This window comes from Urocitellus parryii, chromosome 8, assembly GCF_045843805.1.
Source record: "Urocitellus parryii isolate mUroPar1 chromosome 8, mUroPar1.hap1, whole genome shotgun sequence".
Taxonomy (NCBI): domain Eukaryota; kingdom Metazoa; phylum Chordata; class Mammalia; order Rodentia; family Sciuridae; genus Urocitellus; species Urocitellus parryii.
Window position 1 is genome coordinate 92,446,563 of NC_135538.1, and position 21,007 is coordinate 92,467,569.

The following is a 21,007-nucleotide window of genomic DNA, read 5'->3' on the forward strand; positions in this document are numbered from 1 at the left end:
TATTTACATTTAAGACACTTGGAAAGAGTTTGACTTTTTGGAGTTCTTTTAATCTTGTTATGTGGGTTTACAACACTGTATAGCTAATGCTTCTCCAACACAGAGACAAAATTCTATAGCATATTCTATTCACTATACCATGATCCATGAAGCTCCCCACTCTGGTCCTTAGGAGGAGGGACTATCGTGTGCCCTTAAGAAGTTCTGGGTATTGTCCTCTCTATGTTTTTAGTGTGACCATGGGTTCTTTCATCACATGCATACTCTGAGCAGTTCTCAGCTGAAGACTTGAGAAGGGCCCTCTTACATCTTTGGAACACTTTCTGTGCAGCACTTTCTTCTCTAGTACTCTCCCTTGCAGAGACCAACTGCTTCAACCTCAGCCTCAACCTGTACTTCCTCTCCATTCTCAGTGGTGAGGCAAGGGGTCTCCACCCTACCTCCTGTATCTGTTCTGCAACTTAGAAACTCTCTCTAGGCAATAATTTGGGAGATTCATAGGGTCATATAGTTTTCCCTTGTCTTAGGTGTTCTTTTTTTGCCTGATGTCCATTGTTTTGAGAACTATTGTTTCATAGTTTTTTTTTCAATTGTTTAAGAAAGGAGGATAAATCCAGTCCTTCCCATGTCATCTTAGATGAAAACTTAAATCAAGCCTCCTTCCTTAACTTAGAATCTTGCTCCTAAAATGGTTTATGCTGGTAAAGTCCACTTATTCAATTCAAGATAATATCATCCCAGATATAATGGTATGGCCTCATTTTTCACTTGTTAGAAAGATAATTAAACTACACTAGGAAACAGCAATAAAAACCCTAGAATTTCTAAATTTTTCAGATTCAGCCTCAATTAACACCTTTCGTAGGATATCGTCAGTCTTGTTTTTTTTTTTGGGTGTCCAAATCTCAATACAACTGTTTTTCCAAGTTTTCTCTCCAGTTTGAAGGCTGCAGTCTTCAGGCCTGCAGGCATTTCCTGGTGTGTGAGGACCTCTATTTCTAACTTCTGGTGAGAAGCTGCACAAATAACACTGCCCTCAAAACTATGCACTAACACTATGGAAAAATACCATCTAAATCCATATTAACAATTACACACATTTGACAGTGTTAGGGGGAGTGTTCCTTGAAGCACACTGATGTCATTTTCTTAGACTTAAGAAGTCTGGATTAAAGTATAAATTCAAACCTCAAGTTCTTAAAGAGTGGACCTATTTGTAACCTTTACTGATTTTCAGCATTCTCTTACCCAGGGATTCATCCAGATCCATTTTGTCACATCCCCCTAATTCTGCCTTCATCTTCAGTTTCTTAATGTCAGCATTGACCACCCACATTTTAGTATCATATATTTCTGGTCTCCCATCTCAGCTTGGCTCTTAGACTTCCTGGGCCATTTTCTCATTTCACAAAAATAATTTCTATCTAATATTAACTTTTATCCGATCTTTCCATCCTAAATTCACTTACCAATTCTTTCTTAAACTTACATGAGTTGAGTTCACTCACCCCTATCAGGTGGCCATTTCATGGGTTTTCCTTCTTTCTGTCCTGTTAAAGAGGAGTTGAGGGTCCATTATATCAAAGGCAGATTTCTTTATATGACTGTGGATTCTGCCCGTTTCTTTCCACTTCAATTGTTAACACCCTTACTGATACACATCTTTCCTCAAAAGAAATTAAGTAGGACTGGTTGGAAGGACGTCCGTCTGCCACACATGTGTTTGCACTATTTGTACTACTTTGTGTCATGTCAAAATGACCCAGGGCAGAAACATCTAATGATCATTTTGTTTCTGATTTTCTACTACTCTATACACTCTAAATGATTCAGAGAAAAGGCAATTTAAAGGCATTTGTGGCAGAAATGAGACAGAAATAATAATGATAATAATGATTGCCATGCATTGAGGCCTGCTTCGGCCACATCTTGTACTAGATGTTCTACATATGTTCTCTGCTAATACTCAAGAACTCTTTGTAATATCCTGTTCATAGATATGACAAAAATGAAGTGCATAGAGCTTAAGCAGGACTAGGTTACTGAGGACTTGGTAAAGTCATAGACAAAGGTACACAAAGTGAGTGCTTATTTGGGAAGTGAACCCCTGCCCCAGGGGGGGGATAAAAAAGGAGGAACAATATAATTAGGAAGTAAAGCAGGAAATAGAAACAGGTAACACAAGGATACTTTAATAGAGTTGGCCTTTTGAGCGGCCTTGTGAAATATGTCCCAAAAGTGTCCTTCCAGGTTGTGAAGGAAGAACAAGGAAAGCATTTAAACATCAGATCCCATGTTTATCCGTTAAGGGTGGCCTCACAGGCATAAACTCTCCTGCTCCCTGAGTTAGTGTGAGTAAAAGAAACTGCAGGATAGGAGGCAAAAGGCAGGTGCTGAGGAGTTCTATCTGCAAAAAACCTTTTGAAGCCAGTGTGGAGATGTAGGGATCGCTGGAGTGAAACATGGAGCCAGGGGATTTGAAGTGACACCATGAGAGCTGTCCAGTACAACCCATTCTTGCTTCTTTCCTAACTATCCTGCCTTCTATTAAGTCCATTACTTGAATACCTTCCAAGATGCCAGCCAGCTGCAACCTCTGTAAGGACCTAATATGAAATCTGCTGCACCTGGTCCCAAGGGTGTAACTGATATTCATTATCTCCTGCCTCTGTTTCCAAGTCTCATTTCCTTCATTTTTGGCCTGACTTAATGTGACAAGGAGGCATTCTGGCAATCAAGTCCTTCATTTACCTGGCTCTTATTCCTGAGAGTTCTGGGTTTCTCTAGCCTTGGCCTCCTTGGGTAGTGATTGAAATTGTCTAATCATCATTATTTTCTGCATGAGTGCCCAAGGAACAATCCTGTGAATCCATGCTCTTTGAAACATCCTCCTCTCTGTCCCTATTGTTTTGTAGCCACTCAGCATCTTGGGGTAATCAGAGCTAATTGCCTCTGCTAACAGAGGAACCCCTTTCTCTGCTTGCTCGAGGCAGTCCGCCTCCCCCCTACCCCACTTTAAGTGGAAATCTTTCAAGGTACTCTGATAGGAGTGTTTCCCTCTTCCTATAAATAATACCCCTGCCTCCCAACCTTCCCTTTCTTCTCCTAACCCTGCAGAGAATCAAATCCTCTAATTTGGCAAAGCCTAAGGTCAGGGTGTTGAAAAACACAAATTTTGCAAATGTGTATGAAGGCATTATGGTGAGAAGAACTAACCTACTTCTTCCACCCTTGATTCATGGACAGATGCATACTAGAATTTGAGACCACAGCCTTGTATATTAGCCATGGGTTAGGCACATCCCAGAGGATGCCAACCAGGGTGCCCAGCTCCACAGGGCACCAGACCCAATTGAATGCTGAGCTTTGCACAGCCCTTCCACTGATCTATTTTACCTTCTTGTGGCTGATGGACTCAGGCAATTTTGAGCAGTTTACCATGCCAAGAGACTCAATATTCTCTGATTCCATGAAAGTCAAAATGCTGCCTCCTGCTGAGAGTACAGAGCATAAATTTTAGGCAGGAGTCTGCCTCACTCCCTACCTCCCTTCTCTTAAAGCGTTTACTTTAGAAAATTGGTAATTGTAATTGCTTTCTCTGCCTCCCAGATGTGTAAATCTTTTAAAAAGCTTCTTTTCAGTTTTACAACCCAGGAATGTCTTTCTTCTGGACCTGGGAGCCATCCTTTTGAAATGCAATCATCAGGAATGACAAAGCCCCTGACTCCCAGTGCCACTTCAGTGGGCACCAATTAGCAAATGCAGATGATCTAATCAAAGAGAAAAACACTTGCAAACTCAGGAATGACTCCCAGGGCTCAATACTATCAGGGGTCAACCTTTTCCCTAACATCCTCCAGTGCTTTTCCACTAGTTCACGCCAGGTCTCAGAAACTCTCCTACCCTTTATTTTAGGGAAGTTGAGATCAGAAGGTTTCCAATAGTCTCAAATAGTCTTCCCTACTCTTTCCTCTCTGACATCAGCCTGCATCGAGTGGCCTACTTGAATACCCTGTATGCTGAGGCCTGATCTGGTCTCCAGCGCTAGCAGGTCGTCAGCAGTGGCAAGGATTACAACTATTTTAGTGACAGGGAATACTTGTAGTGGGCCATCTCTCAGTGTGTGTATGTTCCTGTGTACATATAGAAATATACATATATTTAATTTTCATCTTGATTATTTCAAAACCATTTCTGGACATCATGGCCTTTTTCTCCAAAATACGAAAGCTTTCTCTCCTCAGAATAAGAATGTTCTCTTCCATCACAAAATTACAGTTATCACTTTCAACAAATTTAACATTAACACATGTTATGCTTTCTTAACCTATCATTATATTTCAATTTTGTCAGTTGACCCAACACTCTCATTGATATCACTTTTCTGCCCAAGATTTAGACTTAGATCTGATATTGAATTTGCCATGCCTCCAAGGTCCTTAAAAAAAAAATACTTTCTCAGCCTTTCTTTGACTTCTACAATGTTGACATTTTCAAAAAATATACTTCTCTCAACCCCACTTTACATTTTATTTTTTAAAATTTTATTGGTGCATTATAATTTTGCATATTAGTAGAATTTGTTGTTATGTATTCATACATGCACAAAACACAATATGGTCAGTTTAATCCCACTTCACATTTCAAAATAGATTATTTCACAATTTGGGTTTGACTGATGTTTATTCATAACAGACTGTTATGCATTCCCTGTGAAAATATTGCAAAAAATGAGGTTGTATTCTTTCTAGGGCAACATGTCCTAAACCACACTAGTTCCATCAGCTCCTCATTTGTGATGTTCATTTTGATCATGTGGTCAAGGTGTTGTATGATTTCTCCACTGTGTAGTTATTATTGTTTTCCTTTGCAACTAATAGGTAACCTATGGAAAGATAGTGTTGTAAAATACCTTGTTCTCCCTTTCCTAATATGTTTGTCTTAGAGCTCCCCTTCCCTGCTCTTCCCTGAAGTTGTGTTATTCATTTGAAATATAGTTGGGTTTACTTATTAATTTATTTCTCATCCTCATTGATTTTTTTTTCACATGTAGAAGATTACATGTTTCTAAATCATATAAAGAAGGTATTTGAAAAAGGCTGACAATCCTAACTACATCCTTCTTGCTCTTTCTCACCTACTTTTTGTGGGTAACAAATATCATAGTCTTTTTATTTATTTATTTATTTATTTTAGAGGAGGAAAGATTTATTTTTTAAAATTGTTTTTATTTATTTTTATTTTTTAAAATTAGTTATACATGACAGTAGAATGCATTTATGTACTTTGATATATTATACATATAATTTCTCATTTTTCTGAGTATACATATTGTAGAATCACATTGGTCATATAGTCACATACATACATAAAGTAATTATGTCTGTTTCATTCTACTATCTTTCTTTTCCCCACATCCCCTGCCTTTCCCTCCTTTCACTTCCCTTACCTAATCTAATGCTATTCTTTTTTTTGCATTACAATTCTTAATACACATATATACCACAATTTTTGTATCTCTGTATATAAAGTATGTTGACACCCAATTTATGTCTTCATACATGTATTTTGTATAATGATGTCCATCACATTTCACCATCCTTGCTAATCCCCTGCCCTCTCCCTTCCCCTCCCATCCCTCTTCCCTATCTAGAATTCATCTGTTCCTCCTATGCTCTCCCTCCCAATCCCACTATGAGTCAACCTTTGTATTTATCCACTGATGTTTTATTTTGTTAACGACAGACTCATTTATGTGTTTTAAAAATATACTTTATTTTTTCATTTTAACAAAAGTTAACATAGGCTATTCTGCATTTTGTCCACTTAAAAATATCTTCTAAAAAGTATTCCACATAATATGTTATCTTGTATTAGTATGTACAGTGAAATTTAATTGCCAAACAAAGTTTTAAAAATATCATTGTGGAACAATAAGGAATTAGCCACATTTCAGTTAAAACAAAAACATCATTTAATTTACTCATTGAATTATTATTGTTTATGATGGACTCTTAGATGTCCTGGACTGGTTGAGCTTGGGACAATACCAGTTCTTTTCCTTTTGACCACTTTCTATGCTTAATATAAAAAAGTTCATATGTTTATCAAGCTTATATTTCAAATATTTAAGACAAATTTGTGATTTCAACATGTCAGCATATGTATATTTGAAATATTCTTTTCAATTATTATAGAATTCATGATTTCCTGGTTTATCTTTATTTTTTCATTTAAATATACTGTTTCCTCCTATTTTTGTCATTCCAAATTGCTTGAGTATGGCTCTGAGGCATTACAAATATACAATATTTCAACTATGAAGAGTGAACATAATGCTTTTGCTCTCATAAAACATGTGGCCTAGGTTTTGAAAGCTGCTTCCTCCTCCTCCCCTTCCTCCTCTTCCTCCTTCTCCTCCTCTTCTTCTTTTTCTTTTTCTTCTTCTTCAAGAAAGTGAAATTTCTCCTTTCAGACTTATTCCAAAAGTCTAATAGTTTGGACCACAGTTTTGGCACTGAAGGATTATGACAAATTGATCTCCTGAACATTATCTTATATATAGATTTCTCTGAAGTTTAAAAAAATGAATATTTGAGAACATTATGTTAAAATAAGCCAAACTCAAGGTTAAGGTCTATTTTTCCCTCCTATGTGAAAGCTAGAGAGGAAAAAGGGGGAAACATAGTGGTGTTATCTCATGAACATAAAGTGGTATCTTATAAATACAAAGAGGAGATTAATAGAGGAAGGAGACCAAGGGGAGGGAGAACAGGAGGAAACTGGAAATACTGGGGAATGATATCAGCCAAATTATATTGATATATCATTTGCATATACAAATATATAGAAATGAATTGTACCATTATGTACAGTAATAATGCACCAATGAAATATGGAAAAATTGACTTGGAATTGGTAACATTTAATTTTCTGGTAAATGACATTAAAATATTTTACTAGTAATGATACCAATGTTGCATAAAAGAAAGAACATTTTCACACACCCCCATACACAATGAATTCAGAATAAATACATACAATAAATAAAGAATGGACTTAAGATTCAATAAATATAGTTGCATGGGGGGAAATTTTAAAGAGTGAAGTGGAAGGAATTTCTTTTCATCTCCATTTTTCCTTCTATTAACATAACATTGTGTTGAATTATCATATAAGAGACAATTGATATTGGCAAGGGAAATGATTGTTCCTCTTCAGCAGCATGTGCCAGGGATTTACTTTCATGCCTTCAGCAAGGAACTGGAAAATTGGGAGAAGAGAGGAAGACAAGGTCAAGAATATCATGGGGGATTTGATGATGGAGGGAGCAAAAAGGGGAAGTGAATAGAAGGAAAAGGGGGATTTAGTGATGATGCTGAGGTAGACACTAAATTGACTGCATTTTGATTTAGAAGACAAGAAAGTAAATTATTTGTTTTATGTGTGTGATGTCTGCTTCCTAGGAACTTGTACTTTGAGGCAACAGATTATACATAGTCCATGTCTAGGGCATAAATTTAGGAGTACAGTATTTATTTTTAACTTTTTTCTCCTAGTTGAAAATTCTACCAAGGACTAGCATTTGCAGCCTACTAATGGAAAAATACTTTGTTAGCCAGAAAGAGTTTCATGCTCCTATATACATTTTGTCTTCTGCTTCAAGTCCCCATCATTCCTTCCCCATCCTTCCCCATCATTCCTTCTTATCATAGATAATTTCCATTCATTTTTTCAGAGTTCATCACAAATATAACTCTTTCAAAAAGCTATTTTCTAGCCTTCTTTTATATATTTGTTGCCTGTTTTGGTCAGCAATTATGTTGCTGTGACCAAAAGACCTGACAAGGACAACATAGAGGAGGAAAAGTTTATTTTGGCTCACAGTTTCAGAGGTCTCAGTTCATAAATGGCTGGCACCATTGCTCTGGGCCTGAGGTGAGGCCAAACATCATGGCAGAGGGGCATGGTGGGAAAAAAGCAGCTTAGGACATGGCAACCAGGAAGGAGAGAAATAGTTCCTGCTCTTCAGGGACAAAATATAAACCCCAAAGCTATGTCTCCCAGTGGCCTCTCTAAAGAGAGGCCTCTCTCTACACCTTACCTGTCCATTTACCAACCAATTAACCCATATCAGTGGATTAATCCACAGATTAGATTACAACTTTCACAATCCAACAATTTCACCCCTGAACACTTCTACCTTGTCTCATATGTGAACTTTTTGGGGAGACACTACCCATCCAAACCACAACAATTTCCTTCTTTTGTGTTGTCACTATACTTTTGCCATTTTTTAGCTTCATGTCTTGAATTATTCTTATTTCAATTATTTGTCTTCTACTCAAAGTTTCTGACATTGTAAATGGTGGTTTAACTACCCTCTCACTCCTTAGTGTTGAAAGAATATATAGTATTTCATTTATTAGTCTTCATGCCTGCTGTCCCCCTATCTATAATTCCCTTTTTCTTGTCTGCTGGGAAATTTATTAACATTTTCTTTAACATTCTTAGTTAAATTGTTCTGTGAAGTCTTTCTTGACCTCTCACTGCAGAAAATTTAATCTTTTAATTATCTGTATTAATTTTGTACTTGGAACTAAAAGATAATTTTCAAAATGAAAAATTAGTGTTTTTCATATAAATATAAAATAAAATGCACAGAAAACATTTTATATTACCCATTGATAAAGAAGTGAACCAGTAACATGTTGCAACCACCTGAAATGAGAATGAGACTTATGGAGATTTATGTATCTAATGAACAAATTCACCTGCAGTGTCATAATCTGGAGCATTCACATTACTTTGGCATGGAAGATCTGCATCACCATCACTTTACAATAGGTACTTCCATCTCTCTAGGGCTGTAGAATATTCTGGTAAAAGAGAGTGAAATACAGAAATCCTTATAGATTCAGATAACCCCCAATATTGCACTGGAAGGGCACCTAATAACCTTCTTGCATACATAAAAGCCACATTCTTCCCAATACTCATAACTCATTATGAAAGTTTTACCCTTTTGAGATTTCCTTCTCTGCTACACTGTCACCCTGCAGGAAAGGAATGTGACTTTGAACTTCTCTCTGGTTGGAGTGAAGAGTCTCCCATTTCCACCTTGTTTAAATGGAACCGGTTTCAACAAGAAAGAGTAGTTGGTGAGTGAGTTAAAAATAGTGGGATGACTAGAGTTTACAATAGCCTATTCAGCCCTATTAAGATCTGGAAGGTAGGAGCTCAAAGCCTAACCATAATGATATGTTAAGGAGAGGGAAATGTTAAGAACCCTCCTTTGACCCTCAGTGTGTGTTATTTGTGTGAGCAGAAATATCACCCCCCCACACACAAAAGAAATATCACATATACCTCATTAATAGGTACAATTAATGCATGTTTATAAAAACAAAATGTGGATTTAATGTAAGAAAGTATTTGGAGAAATGAAGTTGGAAGAATGGTTTGATAATTCTTGAACTTTGCCTTTCCAGTGTTAGTATTTAATTCCCAAATATTTACAGATAGTTTAAACTCATATCTCTTTGATTGATATATTGTATGTTTTATGAAATAATCTTGAAAAACAAACTTGATTTAAGTGGAAGACAAAACATTTCCATAATTATAGATCCAAAAAAGGAAGAGAACACCACAATTTCAGAGTGAAAGCCTTTTTAGAGTAAACCAAATTCAACCACTTTAACTTCCAAGTAGTGAGAAGTTTGGCTCCCTGAGATTAAATGCCTGGTGAAAAATGATGCTGTTAATGAACAAGATGTACAGGGATGAGGAATTTAAAGATTGAATATAATGTTATAGAAAAATAATTTCAGAAGAAAACAATTTTATTAGAATTTTAGTAAGGAAGCCCAGTAAACTGTGTTATGAAATGAAAGATTCTTAAAATTCAGGGATTGCTGTACTAAATACTGCAAATTATCCATGTCTTTAGACTTGTCCTTTATTTCTCAATTTACTTTACTACTTTGATGAATTCAGTCTGTTAGTGCACTCACATTTTTTTTTTGCATTTCTTTCTTTCTTTCTTTTTATTTGTTCTAATTAGTTATACATGACAGCAGAATGCATTTTGACACATTGTACAGAAATGGAACACAACTTCTCATTCCTCTGGCTGTATAAGATGCAGAACTACACAGGTCATGCAATCATACATGTACATGGGGTAATAATGTCCATCTCATTCCACCATCCTTCCCACTTCCACATCCCTCCCCCTCTCCTCACTGCCCTCTGCCTAATCTAAAGTTCCTCCATTCTTCCCTAGCCACACCCATTAGGAATCAGCATCAGTGTATCTGAGAGAACATTCAGCCTTTGGCTTTTTGGGATTGGCTTATTTCACTTAGCAAGATATTCTCCAGCTCCATCCATTTACCTGTGAATGCTGTAATTTCATTCTTCTCTAAGGCTGAGTAATATTCTATTGGTGTACTCACTTTTAAATCATTCAGTGAAATTATGTATTCTTTAAATGATCAGTTTTTTGATCAAATCAATACTTATTTTGCCAATTATGAATTGATGGGTTACTTAAAATGGTTTCAATATATTTTTAAAAAGTGAGATTATGGAATAATTTACATGTTGATTACAAATCAAAATATATATCAGAATTTTATAACATTTACAAAATGTTTGAACATAATTTGCTGTTTCTCAAAGCAGTTTTTACAAGAAGACAAAAATGATTTAAAAAATTTTATAAAATAGTCGGTTAAATTTTGACTAGAATTGAGTTTTGGTGTCCTTGTGGACAGTGCTAAAGTGTCAAAATATGAATATGTATATGTGGAGCTTTTAACCTGGAGAGACTGATATATTTTGAAGCATTAGATTACTTCCTACAGTTTAAAGAAGCTGGACAATGACACTTCCCCCCTTCCAGCTATTCAGTTATCAGGAAATGTTAATCAATAGGAAAAAAAAAACACTGATTAAAATTATACGAGATATAATCCTAGTAAAATGAGTCATGCAATACATGATATATTAACATTATCCAGTATAATGGATAGCTTACTACAAATACAGAATTTAGAGAGCAACTTGGAGATTTGGCCGATTTGGCATATCTTATTTAATTTTCAAGGATATGGAAGTTATCATTTTCTGTAATTTTCAGAAAGAAAATTGCTATGTCCCTCTGTGTAAGCCCTTTCCCAGCTGGTTCAAACAGAACTTCTTCCTATGGCACCCACTAACACCATGGTTGAATTTTGCTCATGTTATCCCTCCTGTCCTCATATTTCGGCAGCATTTGAAGTCCAACAGCTGGCAGATCATGAGCCTTTTCCCAACAGCCATTGGCGGTTATTTTTCTCTTTGTGTCCTTAATGGCTACAGATAGCTGCTAGGCTGGCATCTGCTTGAACCAGAACAAAGTGAGAAATACACCATCACAACTACAAGCCCCTAGGTCTTTGTACTGACTCACTAGCTAGGGCTCAGATTGATACATATATGTGAAAACATGAATATCTGCTTACCAGGGAAAGAAGGAGAGAAAGCAGGAAAGAATAAGGAAAATAAATGAGAATTTAGCAGTCTGTTCATTTTATGTTATTGGACAGAAAATCTTTTTGAAACAGCATGAATATGACACAAATGTGGTTGTTTTAGAGTTTTCAAGTTCAGGTAAATCTCTAGAGAACATGTTCATGTTCAATTTCTGTGTATGCTGAAAGCTCTCATTACTGGTAGGTCTCTCCAAACAGCAGACTCCCATATTGATTAAAACCAGCCCCCCTACCTTAGTTATATAATTTTATTTCATGCACAAATCTGCATATGTGGTTTTTAAAATATTTTTGTACTATATAGTGTAAATGATACGGAAAATTGGCCTATGCTTTTCTCTTGAAGTAATGATACTTTATATTAGTACTACATTAATGGATGTTATAGGAATTTATATGAATAAACTACTTACATCTTCCCAAAGAGTTCTGAAACATATCAATTTTATTGTTACTTTGGGGAAATATAAATAATAAATCTGGCCATAAAATTTTAGCTGTTTGAAGCACTTAATTTTAATTTCTGTGGGCTTGAACATCTGTTTCCTGTCATAAGCTGAATTATATTGCTGGTGTTTGCCAAAGATCACTAACTTAAGAATAAAAGAAAAAAGACCTGTAGGAAATTAAGTATCACTTAACCCTATTTGATTTGGGGGAAGCTCCATGTGTAATATTTTAGATCATTAAGGGCAGTGGTCAGGAGTGTTTTGGTAAAGATGTAAGAAATCACCTTTCCATTTGGTTTACAGTATCTGTTATTCAAATATGTATAAGTAGCATTTTGAAGCTTTAAAAAGTACCAAGATATTTAAAGGGGACCCAGAATATAACTTTAATAACCCTCAGTTGATTAGTAAAGTCTTTTTCTTATGATTGCACACAGCGTACTAGACTGAATGTTTTGTGTTCTCCACAAATTCTAATGCTGAAGTCTTACCCCTGAATGTGACACCTCAGGAGGCAGGGACTTCTGGGTGTGACTAAGTCATGATGGGAGAGCTCTGTGAGTAGGATAGAGAGTTTCTTGCCCTTTTTCTGTCATTTGATGACACAAGGAGATGATGGTCTATGAGCTAGAGGAGAGTTTCTCACCAGATACAGAACATGTTGATAACTTATCTTGAACTTCACAGCTCCTAAAACTGCGAGAAACAAATGTTTCTTGCTTAATCTTTTTGAAACAACATGGTATTGAAGTAGTGATACTTTGTATTATATTAGTACTGCCTTAATGGATGCTATAGGAATTTATATGAATAAACTACTTACAGTCTATGGTATTTTTGTTACGGCAGTCTAAACACATTAATACACTTAGGTACGTTTATCTGCCCCTACCTGCCGGTACATTTAGATAAGTGCATCAATTATGTAATATGAGAATCATATTTTTCAAGTTCTAGGTAATTAATGTCCATTTCAAAAAATAGTAAATGTAAAAACTGTGTACAGAAGAACAATAAGAATAATTTTATAAAATGATCTTTTAATGAAAAAGTATATAAGTGGAGAGAGATACAAAACTACACATCTTCAGGAAAAGATTGGTGTGTTCACTTATAAAGTTAAAGGAAAGGCCAAAAAGAAAAATAAGAACAAAGATTAAAAACAAACGTCAAAGTCCATTTTCTTTAATATATAAGAAACTCCTTTCTTTCAGTAAAGCAGGCAGAAGACATGCATAGCCATTCAAAAAAGGAATGCAGCTAACTACAAACCTACAAAAAGATGCTAAGACACATCATAATTTAATCTCTGCAAGTGAAAGGAACAAAATCCATTAATTATATCTTGGGGGAAATGAGCTTATAAAAACCATGTTTGGGAAGAGTGTCAGTTATGGGAGGTATATTTCTGATAACTTGTTTATTTTTTATTTTTTTGGTGATAGGAATCCCACTATGTTTCTAGTCTGGCCTGAATTCCTGGGCTCAAGTGATCCTTCTTCTTCAGCCTCTCAAGTGGTTGGAATTACTAGTATGAGTGATTGTGTGTGTCTGAGAACTTTTTAAAGGGCAAATTTGTCATATCTGTGCAATAGAAAGGCATATATTTTTTAATCCTATAAATAAATGCATGGTTAGGAATTTACCACTATTGATTATATTTGAAATAATTTGTCAACACACATGTGTATTTCTGTACAATAATCTGTAATGACAAATATTGGGAACTACTTAAGTGTCAACATTGATTAGATGAATAGTGATAATCTGTATAAATTGAACACCGTGAGTTTAATTCAAAAGGATGAGGCCAATCTGAATATGATGATTTAAAAATATCTCTGTGATATGTTAGAAAAACAAAGTTCAAGACAATGTATGTATGATTCTTCCATTTGTATAAGTAAAATAATAACCCATATGTCCTATGTATACTATATGCCAAGATTTAAGCAATTTTATCAATATAACATCAAAACGACTCCCATTCTCCCCATACTCATGGTTATAAGGGAATGTAATGTTTTCAAAGTTATTAAGTGGTCGAATCTATTCACTTGAATTGAGTTTAAGTCTCAGTATGTAATCATTAGGGTTTTTGGGAGCAACTGCTTCAGAAAAGGAATGTCCCTCTAGTTCGATAATTGCCTCTGCAGAAAGAATATGGATATAACCTATGCAGAGAGTCATATAAAAATGAGCTTCTTTTTTCTTAAAATCTTATTTACATATCTATTGTAGTTTATTAAAATAAGAACACACATTTGTGCCTTTCCTATTTAAAAGAAATAATTCTTCATTAATTTGGTTTAAATTTAGCTTGTAACAGTTTAAGGTGTTCCAACAGCCACACAGGGCAAGGTGCCGTAAGGATGGGGGAGGCTGGGCTCTCACTCTAGGGCAAAGCAGGGTGTTCTGGGGAACTACATGGGTTCCTTGCCTAAGGCACTAGATGTCTTTTTTTTATTCTTCTTGAGATCATGCATTTGATTTAGGGTATCAAATAAGGCACATGGTTTTGCCACAAAGTACTTCATCAGCTCAGCAACACTTACAACACATCTTAAACCCAAAGGGCAATTGTTTCTCGCCTTTTTTCCTCTTTATGCATAATTCATACAAGATTATTTGTCTGTTTATCATACTACTCTATGATCTTACTGAGAGCATTAAACTCTTCCAACCACTGATTCAGGAATAATCTTTTGCTTTTCAACATAATCAATTCATTTTTTTTCCTTTGAAAAAATCTCATAAATTTGAAGGCTGAAATATCCTTGTTAAGAGAGTGTCATAATAATTGTGCATAGTAGTGGAATATGAGTATGTAATCCCTCAGATGAATTTGCAACTAAAAGTAAAGAAGATTTTATTTTTCTAGTACTCACAAGTTAAACTTTTGCAGTAACTAAGAAGGTACTATGGGATGACATAGATTAGTTAGGGTGTGGGCTAAACTGTGGCAACAAAGGCCCCCAAGTGGATCGGGTCAGACCGAAGGGCACATCTTTCCTCTTTCAGTCAGCAGCTCAGGGAGGCAGGTGGGCTGCACAGCGTGAAGTGCAGTCAGCCAAGGTCTCATGCTGACAGGTCTGCTCTTTTGTCCCCTAAATGGGTCATCAAAGTTGTTGCAGCCATTTTCAGCCAGAAGAAAAAGGAAAGAGGGGAAGAAAAACAGTTTTTTCTTGAAGGCAAGAGATGCAGGAATCACTCATTCCTCTTCCATGCACAGTCCACTAGTAAGAACTTGGACACACACAGTCAGTTTTACTTTTTGTTTTGTTTTTGCTGTGTTGAGGGTCAAACCCAGAGCCTTACACTTGCTAGGAAAGTGTTCTACTTTTGAGCTATCCCAGGCCTAGATAGTTATACTTCTGCAGAAAGCTGAGAAGTAATGTTTTCATCTGGCTGAATATATTCCTAAATGAGATCTTATTACCATGAAAAAAATGGGGAGAAGGGATTTTGATGGCAACTGTCTATCACATCTACCTTTAATTAATTTACAATTTAAAATTTGTTTTATAATTGCATATGAATTCTAAAGACATAAAACCAATAATGCATAACTCAAAATGACTGTGATATAAATTAATATGAATTTTAGCTGCAAGCATTTATACTATGACTTTGTTGTTGAGTAATTGAAATCGAAATAGTCAGGAGTCAACAGTTCAATCTAAGACATTTACAGGACTTATATGATAATTCACATTATCCCTCTGCATTATCAGAATTCTAGAGCTGAAAATCATATTGTTTTAAACTACATGTACTTTGGACAATAATATCCATCACATTCCACCATCCTTGCTAACCCCTTGCTCTCTCCTTTCCCCTCCAACCCCTCTGCCCTATCTAGAGTTTGTCTATTCCTCTCTTGCTCCCCCTCCCTACCCCACTATGAATCAGCCTCCTTATATCAGAGAAAACATTCAGTAATTCTTTGGGGGGGGGGGATTGGCTAACGTCACTTAGCATTATCTTCTCCAATGCCATCCATTTACCTGCAAATGCTATGATTTTATTCTCTTTTATTGCCACATTTTTTTTTGTATCCATTCATCTATTGAATGGCATCTGGGATGGTTCCACAGTTTAGCTATTGTGAATTGTGCTGCTATAAACATTGATGTGGCTGTGTCCCTGTAGTATGCTGTTTTTAAGTCCTTTGGGTGTAGACCAAGTAGAGGGATAGCTGGGACAAATGGTGGTTCTATTCCCAGTTTTTCAAGGAATCTCCATACTGCTTTCCATATTGGCTGCACCAATTTGTAGTTCCACCAGCAGTGTATGAGTGTACCATTTCCTCCAAATCCTCACCAACATTTATTGTTGTTTGTCTTCATAATAGCTGCCATTCTGACTGGAGTGAGATGATATTTTAAGAGTGATTTTGATTTGCATTTCTCTAATTTCTAGTAATGATGTGCATTTTTTCATATATTTGATGATTGATTGTGTATCCTCTTCTTAGAAGTATCTTTTCAGTTCCTTGGCCCATTTATTGATTGGATTATTTGTTTTTTTTGGTGCTTAACTTTTTGAGTTCTTTATATACCCTAGAGATTAGTGCTCTATCTGATGTGTAAGGGATAAAGATTTGCTCCCAAGATGTAGGCTCTCTATTCACCACACAGATTGTTTCTTTTGCTGTGAAGAAACTTTTTAGTTTGAATTCATACCATTTATTGATTCTTGATTTTAATTCTTGTGCTACAGGTGTCTTATTAAGGAAGTTGGGGCCTAATCCCATATGATAGAAATTAGGGCCTAATTTTTCTTCTATTAGATGCAGTGTTTTTGGTTATATTCCTAAGTCCTTGATCCATTTTGAGTTGAGTTTTGTGCATGGTGAGAGATAGGAGTTTAATTTCATTTTACTACATATGGATTTCCAGTTTTCCCAGCACCATTTGTTGAAGAGGCTACCTTTTCTCCAATGAATGTTCTTGGCACTTTTGTCTAATATAAGCTAACTGTAGTTTTGTGGGTTAGTCTCTGTGTCCTCTATTCTGTACCATTGGTCTACCAGTCAGTTTTGGTGCCAATACCATGCTGTTTTTATTACTATTTCTTTGTAATATAGTTTAAGTTCTGGTATAGTGATGCCACCTGCTTCACTCTTCTTGCTAAGGATTGCTTTAGCTATTCTGGGTCTCTTATTTTTCCAGATGAATTTCATGATTGCTTTTTCTATTTCTTTGAGGAATGTCATTGGGATTTTGATCAGGATTGCATTAAATCTGTATAGTACTTTTGGAAGTATGGTCATTTTGATAATATTAATTCTGCCTATCCAAGAGCAGGGGAGATATTTCCATCTTCTAAAGTTTTGTTTGATTTCTTTCTTTAGAGTTCTGTAGTTTTCATTGTATAGATCTTTCACCTCTTTTGTTAAGTTGATTTCCAAGTATACTTTTTTCTGAGTCTATTGTAAATGGGGTAGTTTTCCTCATTTCCCTCTTAGAGGATATGTCACTGATATGTGGAAATGCCTTTGATTTATGCATATTGATTTTATATCCTGCTACATTGCTGAATTCATTTACTAGTTCTAGAAGTATTCTGGTGGAGCTTTTTGGGTTTTCTAGGTATAGAATCATATTGTCAGCAAATAGTGATAATTTCAGTTCTTCTTTTCCTATATATATCCTTTTTTAAACTTTAAACAAATTTTTATTACACAAAGGTTGTCACATAATTGGATATTTCTTTAGTTTGTACACAATTATTCTCCACAGAAAGGCTGCTTCTGAACTTCTCATCTGATTATGGCAAGCACTAAAATCCTGGTATTATCAGAATAGTAGTAAATGCCTTGTGATTTAAGTTGAAAGCAGTGCATTGGTACAAGGCTTTTGCACCCAGTATCAGGAATGTACAAATGTCTTTATTCAAAAATACAAAATAAATTATCTGTAGGCATGGACAATGACAGCAGTTAACCATTATACATTGTCAACTGAAACCAGTAACTGATGGTTATAGTGATTTTTATTAAACATCAACCAGCCTTTTCTTCAGTCATTCTCTTCAACTGACTTCTCTGAAGTTATTGGTGAGGAACCTAGCCTTGAGTCACAGTTCACTAATAAATGGCAAAGCACTATTCTGAGAATTAGAACATGCCACCTCCCATACCACCTCCCATTCTACCCATTGTGCCCATTCCAGGGTCCTTTTCTTCTTTAGGAATTTCTGTGACTATGACTTCTGCTGTAGTTAACAGAGAAGCAACTCCAGCAGCATCCGGTAAGGCAGTTCTTACAACCTTTGTTGGACCAATGAGTCCTTTTTCTACCATATTCACAAAATCTCCAAGCATAGCATCATAGCCAACTTCTGAGGAACTCTGCAGAATTTTCTCAACTATCAAAGAGCCTTCAACACCTGCATTCTTAGCAATGGTCATTGCAGGAATTTTAAGTGTTGTTTTTTTTAATGATTTTAATTTTAATGTTTTAATTTTCTGATCCTCATTAGCTGGAGTTAGTGAGTCCAAGGCTGGGCAGAGCATAGCCCCCACCCAGAACAATGTCTTCTTCAATGGCAGCTCTTGTAGCATTGAGGGCATCTGTAACTTTGTCTTTTTTTTTTCATTCATTTCGACATTACTTGTCTCACTAACCTTCAGCACAGCTACTCCATGTGAAAGTTTTGCCAGTCGTTCATTCAGTTTTTCCTTTTCATATTCACTATTTGTGGTTTCTAATTGCTCTGTGATTTCTTCAATATGATTTTCAAATTGAGCTTCATCACTTTTTCCTTTCAAAAGCATGGCATCATCTTTGGTGACAATGACTTCTCTGACTTTTCCTAAATCATGAGGCTGAACATCTTCAATATTTAGGGTCAAATCCTCCTCACCAAACACTGCACCATCAGTAGCAATAGCCATATCTTTAAGTTGGTTCTATCTGTTGTCACCAAAACCTGGAGCTTTAACTGCCACAACCTGAAGACCAACTTTTAGCCTATTCAAAACAAGTGTACTTAGAGATTCTCCATCAACATCTTCAGCAATTATGACCTATGGTTTATGGTGAGCATTGGCAATTTCAAGAGCAGGTACAATGGACTGGATGCTAGAAATTTTCTTTTCACTCAACAGAACATAAGCATCCTGGAATTTACATTTCTGCCTCTTGATGTATTAATAAAGTATGGAGAGATATAGCCTCTATCAAACTTCACGCCTTCAATAATTTCTAATTCATCCTCAAGTGTTTTTCCATCCTTTACTGTGATCACACCCTTTCTTCCAACCTTTTTCATTGCACCAGAAATGATGTTGCCAATTTCTTTGTCTCCATTTGCAGAAATGGTGGCAACCTGAGCAATTTCTTCAGGAGTTGTCACAGGTTTAGACTGCTTCTTGAGTTCAGCAATTACAGCATCAACAGCTAACATCACACTTCTCCTGATTTCCACTGGATTAGCACCTTTGCTAATCTTCTCGAAGCCTTCTTTGGCAATAGAGTGTGCCAGTACAGTAGAAGTGGTGGTGCCATCCCCGGCCTCTTCATTTGTATTATTGGCAACATCTTGAACAAGTTTAGCTCCAATATTTTTGTATTTATTCTTTAAATCAATTGACTTTGCAACAGTCACACCATCTTTTGTTACTTTGGGACTTCCCCAACTCTGTTCAATAATTACCTTTCTTCCCTTTGGCCCCATTGTAACACCTACAGCGTCGGCTAAAAGGTCTACACCTTGAAGCATTAAGGCTTGGGCATCTGCACCAAATTTTACATCTTTGGCATAAGCCCGAGTGAGATGAGGAGCCAGTCCCCTAGACACTGGTCTCATCTGGCAAAGGACTGTGGGTAGTCGAAGCATTTCTGTGGGGCATCGGCAGGGAGTGCACGCCACAAGGCAGACCGTCTGGGGCGAGTGAGGGCTATATATCCTTTAAATTTCTTTTGTCTAATTGCTCTGGCCAGTGTTTCAAGAACTATGTTGAATAGAAGTGGTGAGAGAGGGCATCTCTATCTTATTCCAGTTTTTAGAGGGAATGCCTTCGATTTTTCTCAAACACACATATATATTTAGAAAAATACAGGATATTAAAATAGTAAAATTTGGAGGGGAAAAGAAAAATGAAAGAAGAAAAATGAAAAGAAAAAATGGGCATATACAACACCTCTATATTATATTATTCAGAAGACTCAGTCCTCAAAATCCTATTTCATACAAAGTTCTTGGTTTCACATATGTTGGGGGATGTGAGGACTGGAGGATAGAAGGTTAAAAGAGAAAGAGAAAAAAAATATTTGAAGGAAGAAACCAGGGTTGCTGCTAGTTTTAGGGATCTATTTCTTTCCTGCTTCTCTTCTTATGCAATAGGTGGAGTTGTCTGTTATAAGCTGGTGTCTCTGCCCTCAGGATGATGGAGGTAGAGAGGGTGGGAAGACTGGTCCTGGTGTAGGGCGCCTGGAATCGGGGGAGTGCCACCTGCCAGTCCCTGCAGGGAGACTGCACCTCACAGGTCTCTTTTTGGGACTGCTTGCTCATATGACTTGAGCACCCAATACTATCTCCCTCTCTTGCCTGGAGATTTCCCAGTTCCTGGTCTCTCTGTTAGGCTCCAAACTTTAGCCATGTCTCCCTCTCCCTTAGCAGTTCCCAGTTGTGGGACCTCTTACATCTAGGCTCATACCAGGTGGGTGGTACCGTAGTCGCACTGCACACCTGTCCAACTGAGAGCTGTTTTTGTGTTGGGTAGTAACTGTGTTGAGTTATTGCCTCTGGGGAGATGGGGAGTTAGAAACCTGGTACCTGGCCCCATGGAGATCCGATCTGGGAGCTGCCCACCACCAGATATGGCGAGAAAGATGGTCTCAAGATGGAGGCAGTCTACTTGCAGTGCTGGGGTGTCTGGTGAAGTGAGGGAAGCCGGTTGATGGCCTTATGCTATGGTTAGGTAGCAGCAGAGTGACCTGTGTGGGAGAGGAGTGAAGTCTAAGAGCTCTGCAGAGGTGCTGATAGGTGATTCTGCTAAGTGAGCTGTGC

General features: G+C 36.6%; 1 pseudogene; it reads right to left on the minus strand.

The window, feature by feature from the left end:
• Positions 1-18,110: 18,110 nt before the first annotated feature.
• Positions 18,111-19,834, minus strand: LOC113188505 (60 kDa heat shock protein, mitochondrial pseudogene; annotated as a pseudogene).
• Positions 19,835-21,007: the final 1,173 nt, after the last annotated feature.